This window comes from Triturus cristatus, chromosome 3_1 (assembly GCF_964204655.1).
Source record: "Triturus cristatus chromosome 3_1, aTriCri1.1, whole genome shotgun sequence".
Lineage (NCBI taxonomy): Eukaryota > Metazoa > Chordata > Amphibia > Caudata > Salamandridae > Triturus > Triturus cristatus.
In genome coordinates this window covers 1,995,692-2,005,340 of record NC_140583.1, presented here as the reverse complement: position 1 = coordinate 2,005,340, position 9,649 = coordinate 1,995,692, and the positions used below count along the sequence as shown (strand labels likewise).

At 45.7% G+C, this 9,649-nt stretch overlaps 1 long non-coding RNA gene across 1 annotated transcript in view; it reads left to right on the top strand.

Moving 5' to 3' along the window:
* Positions 1-1,367: 1,367 nt before the first annotated feature.
* The window catches only part of LOC146859563 (uncharacterized), a 112,920-nt gene continuing 104,638 nt past the window's right edge, over positions 1,368-9,649 (top strand). Inside the window, exon 1 of the long non-coding RNA XR_014979036.1 lies at positions 1,368-1,393. This is a non-coding gene — a long non-coding RNA (uncharacterized LOC146859563). The remainder of the gene's footprint in view (positions 1,394-9,649) is intronic.

Below are 9,649 nucleotides of genomic sequence, written 5' to 3'. Positions count from 1 at the left end.
TACCTAAAGTCTCCATTAGTCCTTTCAGAGATAACCCTGCTGGGAGGTGTAAATGTTTCAAAGGAAAGGGAACAAAAGGGCCTTGACTGGGGGCCTCCTGACAGAATGGTTTGAGGGATGTGGCCACATACTGTATCAGCTTCAAAAGGGCAGCCCCTGTCACAGGCAGATGTGACTCACACCTAGGTCTGCCCCTGTCATTGTTTAAGTAGTCAGAGTGGCACTAATGCCAGTAGGAGGAAACACTGTCCCAGAACTGATTTTACAGGGGAAGTTCAACATTTGAGGGGAACAACCCCTATGTATTGCTGGAAGAATATGCTCATCTGATAGATGACAGACAGACTCTCTAGACCATGATTTTAGGGGGGAATCCTTTGATGGGAATCCTATGGGCTACAGTTTCAAACACCACAGATGGACCTTGGAGGATCTGAGCTTTTGTACCACAAAAGTGGACCTTATCACAAAGTTCTACTATGCGAGGACCCAGCCCAAAACCTGAACAAACATATCTCAAGATATGTGTTTCTGCAAAGTTTATTGAAATATAATCAGAGTAATACAATTGTTTTACCTCACAATTCAGTTAATTTAGTATACCTCTTAATCGTGCCTCCCCCTCCCACATGCATCTGGGACATTTTACATTTGAATCATCCTCCTCACATGTAGTATTATAGCTTGGGCAGCAAGTCCACCTAGGTCATGAGTTCATTACATATATAAATTCAGTAAAACAAACAAAGGTTAAAGTAATGTTATAGATAGGTGAAATGTTCAGTAACAGCATTACATTTTAAACATAAAGAAAATACAGAAATTCAGCCGTTATAGTTATACTTATCTTAGGCAACTACAACTCATGCCCTAAGGTAACTTGTGCCACCACCATGCACAGTTTTCTCATCAATAATTCCACTGCAAATGTGCAGTGATATAATCAATGATGTCATAGAAGATGTCGTGAGTGATGTAATATGTGGGATAATTAGTACTGCACGGCGAACATGTGAGGGCTCTGGTCTCATGCAAGGAAATGCTGGCATGCAGAAATGTCCAGACGATGGTGTGTCATGATAAGGTGTGTGAAACTCACAACTAAATTAAATGTGATTGGTGAGTTTCCGTTTTGTGTAACTGTCTTGTTTGTGGCTGGTTTACATTTATTTATCAGTCTGGCATCTAAAACTAAGTTGCTCAGAGGCTTCATGTACCTGGGCAAGCAGAGGTCATAGGTCATCCCTTTGGACCATGTCTTGTTTGAGCCCAATGTTTTTGGCTTCTGTGGTTTCTCCACTGCTTTTTGTGTTCATATTGTGTTGTCCTTCCATATTTAAGCCTTTAGCTAACACTGTTCTCTTTCTGTCCTCAGGGTGGAGCCAGTAGTGTGGTAAGCCGGACTTTACAGCTCTCCTACTTTACTATATGTACAGCTATAAACAATACGTTTTGGTGGACGTTAAATTAATAAAAATGCCACCTGCAGTGAATATGAAAGTTATCAAACTCACAAAAAGTACCCTAATGGAATTATTAGAGATGTGATTCAAAATGTACACGAAAAGCACCTAAAAGTGTATGAAAAAGCATTTAGTTTTAAAGACGAGAACCCTCACTCACCATAAAGGTGACATGCTTCATCATTGGGTTCCCTCTTACACACAGTGTCCGCAAGGTACACTGTGTGGGCTGCAACTCTCCCTTTGGAGAGGAGCTTGAGGTGTTCTACACTCCAATGTGAGTTGTGAATGAGGGGCAGAGTGCAAAATAATATCAAAAGTGTGTTAAAACCATCGCAAGCGGGATTTTTTTTTTAATAACTATCCCTCACGGATGGAATTAAAATAAGTAGTGTGACGATAGGAGCAAGGATGTTTCCTATCTGACTAGGTCAACATGTTTCAGCCGGATGACCAAAAGTTCATGGCATTCTTCAGGACCATTGTCTTGTCGCTCTGCTTAAAAGTGAAAAACAAAAACCATACTTATGTTATGTAGGTGTCGTCAATGACCAACTTCAATCTGGTCTTCTTACTGTAACACATGAAAAACAATCCTCAATATTTCACATATTCAACTTGTAATAAGTGCCTACTACCAATGTGTATGTGAGATTTGTGCCAAACAACACCATAGTGAAGTACACACAAATAAATCAATATTCTCACCAGGAAGCAGATCAATTATCTGCCTATACCTTTCATTGGTCCTTTAATTATAAGCGGGTACCTGAAGGTAAAATACAAATTATTGCACACATTATTCTAAAGCACCAGTTCGGGTCAGCATATAAAAATATAAGATTTAAAATGAAACAAAACGCTCAGGATGGAATGTAATCCATTATATTCCTCCCTTTTAGCGTCATTAGTATTGTAATGGCCGAGCGTGGTCTCGCACCAGGAAGAAAGTATAAAACTATGTAGAGCTAGAGGGGCAGATGTTGTTCAAGTCTCAACCGCCATTCGCTAAATGTCTAAAGACAGAACAACCACGGGTTCAATTATGGCTTCTGATGATGCTCAGACTTGCTGGGAGCTCTGCGTCTGATGATGCCCAGACTCACTCAGATCTCTGCGTCTGATGATGCCCAGACTCACTCAGATCTCTGCGTCTGATGATGCCCAGACTCAATCAGATCTCTGCGTCTGATGATGCCCAGACTCACTCAGATCTCTGCGTCTGATGATGCCCAGACTCAGACAGACCTCTGCTTCCGATGATGTTCAGACTCACTCGGGGCTCTGCTTCTGATAATGCACAGACTCACTCAGAGCTCTGCTTCTGATAATGCCCAGACTCACTCAGATCTCTGCGTCTGATGATGCCCAGACTCAATCAGATCTCTGCTTCTGATAATGCCCAGACTCACTCAGATCTCTGCTTCCATAATCAGACTCACTCAGAGCTCTGCTTCTGATAATGGCTAGACTCACTCAGAGCTCTGCTTCTGATAATGCCCAGACTCACTCAGATCTCTGCGTCTGATGATGCCCAGACTCAATCAGATCTCTGCTTCTGATAATGCCCAGACTCACTCAGATCTCTGCTTCCATAATCAGACTCACTCAGAGCTCTGCTTCTGATAATGGCTAGACTCACTCAGAGCTCTGCTTCCATGATCAGACTCACTCAGATCTCTGCGTCTGATGATGCCCAGACTCAATCAGATCTCTGCGTCTGATGATGCCCAGACTCACTCAGATCTCTGCGTCTGATGATGCCCAGACTCAGACAGACCTCTGCTTCCGATGATGTTCAGACTCACTCGGGGCTCTGCTTCTGATAATGCACAGACTCACTCAGATCTCTGCTCCTGATGATGCCCAGACTCAGACAGACCTCTGCTTCTAATGATAATTAGTATTGTAAAAAGGTCTCCTGGTGAGAATATCCAAGCTCACTCTCAGTGTTGCTCCAGTAACAGACACTCACTCAGGTATCTGTTCCTCATTATGCTCAGACTACGGCCAATTATAATGCAATGTCACTCAGATCTGTGCATTTGATTAAAGCACGAATCATTCAGAGCACATCGAATCTACAGTCTCCATGGCTGCTACATTGGATATTCCATCCAGCTCTATCCAAGCTTTAAAATTGGCTTTTCAAAGGATTGCCTTAGTTGTTCAGGCTAGTAATTTACAGTATCCTTAGAGTGCAGGACAGAAGTCAGTTTTCTCCTGGACTGCTAATAAGGGTTGGACTAAACTACTTCCCATGTTAGGAAGGAGAAGGGCACAACCTAGCAACTGCCATTGTTGAAGAAGAAGAGATTTCCCCACAGAAGTAGAAAAAGGATAGATAACGTGTGTGTACCATCGATCAGCAGATTTTTGCATCAACAATTATACACCTTTATATTTGAAAATAGAATTCACAACATATTTCCAGGAGAAAACCTGCAAACCTTCTTCCCTCGCAGATTTCTGGATGTAACGTAAACCTGTTTGTGAAACCCAAATAAGGAACTCCACCCATGTGAGGTCACAAGCCTCTAGGAGACAATGAAACACCTGGAAAGCACGCCATATCACCTGTAGAGTTTAACCCTCTAGAGGCCCAGGAGACGATAAAAAAACTAGACACCATGCATTACACTTGTAGAGTTTAACTTTTTAGAGGCCGAGGTGGCAATGGAAACACCTTGACCATGCCATATCAATTGTATAGTTTAAGTCTCTAGAGGCCCAGGTGACAATGAAACACTAGGAAAGCACGCCATATCACTTCTAGCGTTCAATCCTCTAGAAGCCCAGGACCTGGAAACCACGCCATATCACTTGTAGAGTTTAACTCTCTATAGGTCCAGGTGACAATGGAAACACCTGGAAACCACGCCATATCACTTGTAGAGTTTAACTCTCTATAGGTCCAGGTGACAATGGAAACACCTGGAAACCACGCCATATCACTTGTAGAGTTTAACTCTCTATAGGTCCAGGTGACAATGGAAACACCTGGAAACCATGCTATATCACTTGTAGAGTTTAACGCTTTAGAGCACCAAATGGCCTGTTCTTGCTCTCCTCAGATAGGTTCACTCTCCCTGGCTCCCTCTAATAGTACTAGGCAATGCCACTACCATAACCCTCTCCCTCACTCAAAGCATTTTTTACCTATGCTCCCTCTAAACACACATGACAATGACTCAACTCAAACCATGGTCACAATGGGGCAGATATATGTCTCCTGGCGCATCTCTGCAAATCAGCAGGGATGCGCAAGGAAAGATGCGCCACGCAAGTTTACCCTTGCGCCACCACAGATGCGCCGCATTTACAATGCAGCGCATCATGGCGCAAGGATAAACAGATGCGTGACGCATCTGATGGCATAAGGGCGGCGCATTACTGGAGTTGTGTCGCAAGCACGACGCAACTCCAGCAATGCTCAGGGGCTGCCCATACCGAACATGCTGCGTCATGCCTTACGCCTGCTTCAAGCAGGCGCAGGGTTTTGACGCAGCAGCGTCAGAAAAGTGACTCAGTGAAATCTTGTAGATTTCACTGCGTCACTTTTCCGAGGCTTTTTCCGACGGAACGCCCACAGTGCATACATTAAACCTGACGCAGGTTTAATGTAGCGCAGGGCTTTACAACGTGACGCATCTCCCTAGATGCGTCACGTTGTAAATAAGGCGCAACATGGCGCATGGTTTACGCCGCCGCTGCGTCACAGAAGTGACGCAACGGCTTAAATGTCTCGCAAGGGGCTTGTAAATCTGCCCCAATGTTTCTAGCAAACTGATTAGAAAGGAGCATTTCTTCTGCCTTCCTTATACCCCACACCATAACTTGCAAGACTCACCGTCACTGAGGATCATACACTGGAAACCTTTATACTCCCTCCTCTCATCTAATACTCGCGACATAACCCCTCACCAGCATGCCCCCTCTGCTCAGCTCAGACTGGACTCCAGACTCAAGAAGTTAGGTACGAATAGCCACACAATTAATTACCTGCCCAACATCTCCAAAAACTGGATTATGTCTCTAAAACATAGACTACTCAAAGCTAACCCAGAAACCCTTATCTCTGACCTCTAATTCTGTCTAAAAAAGGTGCGATTACTAGCGACCTGATCTTTCATACCAAAGAAGAGCTCAGTGGAGACTGGCGTTCCACTCTTTACTCAGAATCGCCTCGGCCAAGAAATTTCCTCATGGTCTTAGACTATTGGCTGTGACCTCACCCGCATTTAGAGGAAATGCTACTATTTCCATCTATAGCAATGGGACTATACTAATTCAGTCCACCAATCGCAACCTGGCCATCTTTGATGAAAGATTCGACTGCATTAAAAAGTCGCTGGACCATAGTGACACCCCTATTCACCCGAGGAACGACCTTCCACTAACTCCAACTCAAGGCCAACTCAATCCCTCTCTATTGTCCCACACCCACTGGTCGACTGCCCCTCATACTTCCAACAACACTCATAGGGCTCCGGTTCCACCATACCTAGGCTCCACATACTCATCCACCGTGCCCCGACCACCCAGAATTGACCAACTCCCTTCCCGTTATGTTGAAGGATTTGCTATCCCTAGCCTCGGTCACCTCTCCCACACCTCCCACTCTCTCTTTCCTCCAAACTCTCTCCTATATAATTCCCTTTCCCCACAGCTGGTGCATCCACTCTCCACCAGGAAAGCAATGCCACCTAACCCCCCTCTAGCGTCCAAACACCATGTTCTCCTTTCCATCTGAGACGGAAATCCTCCTTGGAGATTGTCCCTCCTCCCCCTCGTCCCCTTTCTGTGAACTCACCTACGTCCTCCACCATAGTGAACCTCACTTCTCCTCCCATCCACACGAACCATGAACCACAAGCGGATCCGGCTGCTAACCTCAGGGAAATAAACCAGGAACTTCTTAATCTCAAAACTGCGATTCAAAATCTCATCAACACCACTGCTGTCCTGGCCCTTGATTTCACTTCCAACATGACCTCGCAGGAGTTTCTGCATTTGATCTAGCACCACCATATTCCACTTTCCTCTTCCACAATGCTACCGTCTGACCCCGGGCCAGAGCTCGAATACCACCACCTAATCTAACGACCCATCAAGACCCGCCAGATCCAAAAATCCGAGCATACATGTTCCTCATACGGCTATATTAGCCCTTCTGGATCTTCACAAACCATCCCTTTAAATCCCCTGAAACGAAAAATCCCAAACAAGACAACACGGAGACTATACAATGCATCACACCTAACCTGCATAGAGCCCCCAGATTCAACGGCAATACCTTAAACTTCAATAACCTCATGTAGATCCCTATTACGCAGCCCTCGCCCATTGAATACAAAACACACCTGAAATTCTTGCTACTTAACTGTAGATCAGCGGTGAAACATGTCATGGAACTTGCAGATCTCATCCTTGCTCAAGAGCTTGACCTCCTTATCCTCACCGAAACTTGGCTCACTGACTCCTCAGGCCCCATCCTTGACATTCTAGTCCTGCCCAGCCACAACATTATCAGACTCGATCGAGTTAAGAAAATGGGTGGTGGCATAGCCTGTATCTACCACAGCGCTCTCCTAACTTTAGTACTCCTAAATGCCTCCTGTGAATACTGAAAGTCTTAAAGTTAGGATTCTTCTTAGTTTAGGAGTAGTAAAGTTAGGAGTTCTAACTTCTGTGAATACCAAAATGAGTAAGTGCCTTCTGTGAATACCAAAAGGAGTAAGTGCCTTCTGTGAATACCAACATGGTCGTAAGTTTAGGATTTTGTCTTAAGTTAGTTCTGTGAATTGGGCCCGTAGAGTTTAACTTTCTAGAGGCCCAGATGTCAATGGAAACACCTGGAAACCATGCCATATCACTTGTAGAGTTTAACTCTTTAAAAGCTGAGGTGACAATGGAAACACCTGGAAATCAGGCCATGTCACTTGTAGAGTTTAACTCTCTAGAGACCCAGGTGACAATGGAAACACCTTGAAGCCGTGCCACATCACTTATAGGGTTTAACTCTCTAGAGTCCCAGGGGAAAATAAAAACACTAGGAACTCATGCCATACCACTTGTAGAGTTTAACTCTCTAGAGGCCCAGGTGACAATGAGCCACGAGGAAACCACGCCGTATAATTTGTAGAGTTTAACTATCTAGAGGCCCAGGTGACTATAAAACACTAGATACCAAGACATATCACTTGTAGAATTTAACTCTCTGGATGCCCAGGTGACAATGGGAACACCTCAAAACCGTGCCATTTCACTTGTAGAGGTAAACTCTTGAGAGGCCAAGGTGTCAATGAAACAAGAGGAAAACACGCTGTATCACTTGAAGAGTTTAAGTCTCTGGAGGCCACATTGACAATGAAAACACTTTAAAACCGTACCACATCACTTGTAGATTTTAACTCTCTAGAGGCCCAGGACCTGGTAACCTCGCCATATCACTTGTAGATTTTAACTCTCTAGAGGCCAGTGGAAACCATGCAGTATCATTTGTTAGAGTTTAACTTTCTAGAGGCCCAAGTGACAATGGAAACACCTGGAAACCATGCCAAATCACTTGTAGAGTGTAACTTTCTAGAGGCCGAGGTGACAATCGAAACACCTGGAAACCCTGCCATATCACTTAAGTTTAACCCTCCAGAGGCACAGGATCTGGGTAATCACCCCATATCACTTGTAGAGTTTAACTCTCTAGAGGCCAGTGGAAACCATGCGGTATCACTTGTAGAGGTTAACTCTCTATAGGCCAATGTGACAACGGAAACGCCTGGAAACCACGCCACATCATTTGTAGAGTTTAACTCTCCGGAGGCCAATGTGACAATGGAAACACCTGGAGACCGTGCCATGGCACTTGTAGAGTCTAACTCTCTGAAAGCCCATGTGACAATGGAAACATGTGCTCACACTCTTGTTGTTGATCAGTTTGGTCCTTGAGCCTGCCATGAGGGGAACGGCCAGCGTTGGGGGCACTCTTGACTTTTCACCCTACCTCTGACATCGCCGTCGTGAGGGGAACGGCCCTGGGAAGTCTACATCCCTCATCACGCAGTGCCCGGGACCCATTTAAGGCTTCCAGCAGTCTCGCAGTGCGGGACGCGTGCGGGACGCGCGCGGGCAGCGCCCGGGCGAAGCCCGGGCCAAGGGCGGGCCTGTCCTTGCCCGTCAGTGGCCGACTGTGGCCGGGCTGGGCACTCCCGCTTGGTTTTGGGCTGTGTTATTTGTGTGCAGGGTATTGTCAGTTCATACGTAGAGATTTGGTGATTAGTGAGGCCATACTTGCCTTATTGGGAGTAGGGGTAGTCTAACCATTGTATAAGTGCACTAGTGTCAAATCAACAGGCATTATGAGTAAGAGGACAGCCGAAGGAAGACTGGTGGGGACCCTGGATGATTACCTGACTAGGGCAGAGTCGGTAATCAATAATAAGATTCAAGCTGTGGAGAGAAGATTATCTCTAGACCCACTTACGGTGCTATTAGCTCCTCAGCCTGTGGATGCACTGGTTACTATTGTGGAGAAGTGTGGCTCAATGGTTAGAGCAGGCAGACCTTGATGCGGAGCTCTGGCCAGGGACCAGGGTTCGATTCCTGCCTCAGCGGGTCTCGGGCTCATAAATTCCTCTGACCGGATATTCTCGCCTCAGTGCCTATTCTGATCATGGGTCCCACGCTGCAACTCTGGGCAATAGCTTGCTAAGTCTCCACAACGGCCCCCACAGCGCGAGGGATGCCTGGTTTCACCATGGGGGTGCCCAGGAGTGGACACTTCAAAAGGAAAACCAGGAAGGGTTCCCTTGCGGTATTCGTAGAAGCGCCGGGAAACCCACTGCGGGTAGCTGTGCGCTATACAAGTACAAAAACATTTACATTTACATTTACTATTACAAATACTGGGCCTGTTAATTGTCCCATGGCAGACCTAGCTCGTTTATCTCCCAGGTCAGGTATTACCGATACCCTGTCACTTGTAGATAGCTCCCCTATGGTAACAACAAGGGCAAAACAGAAAGTTATTGACCCCAAGCCTAGAGAACCACCTTGCAAGAAACGGAAAGGTAGAGGTCCCTGCAAGCTAAGTGCCCCAAAGGTACCTGTGGGAAATAGAGGGGCTCAACCTTGTGGGAATCCAACTGTGCTTGAAAATATCCCCTCCATGCAACCCCCGATTCAGC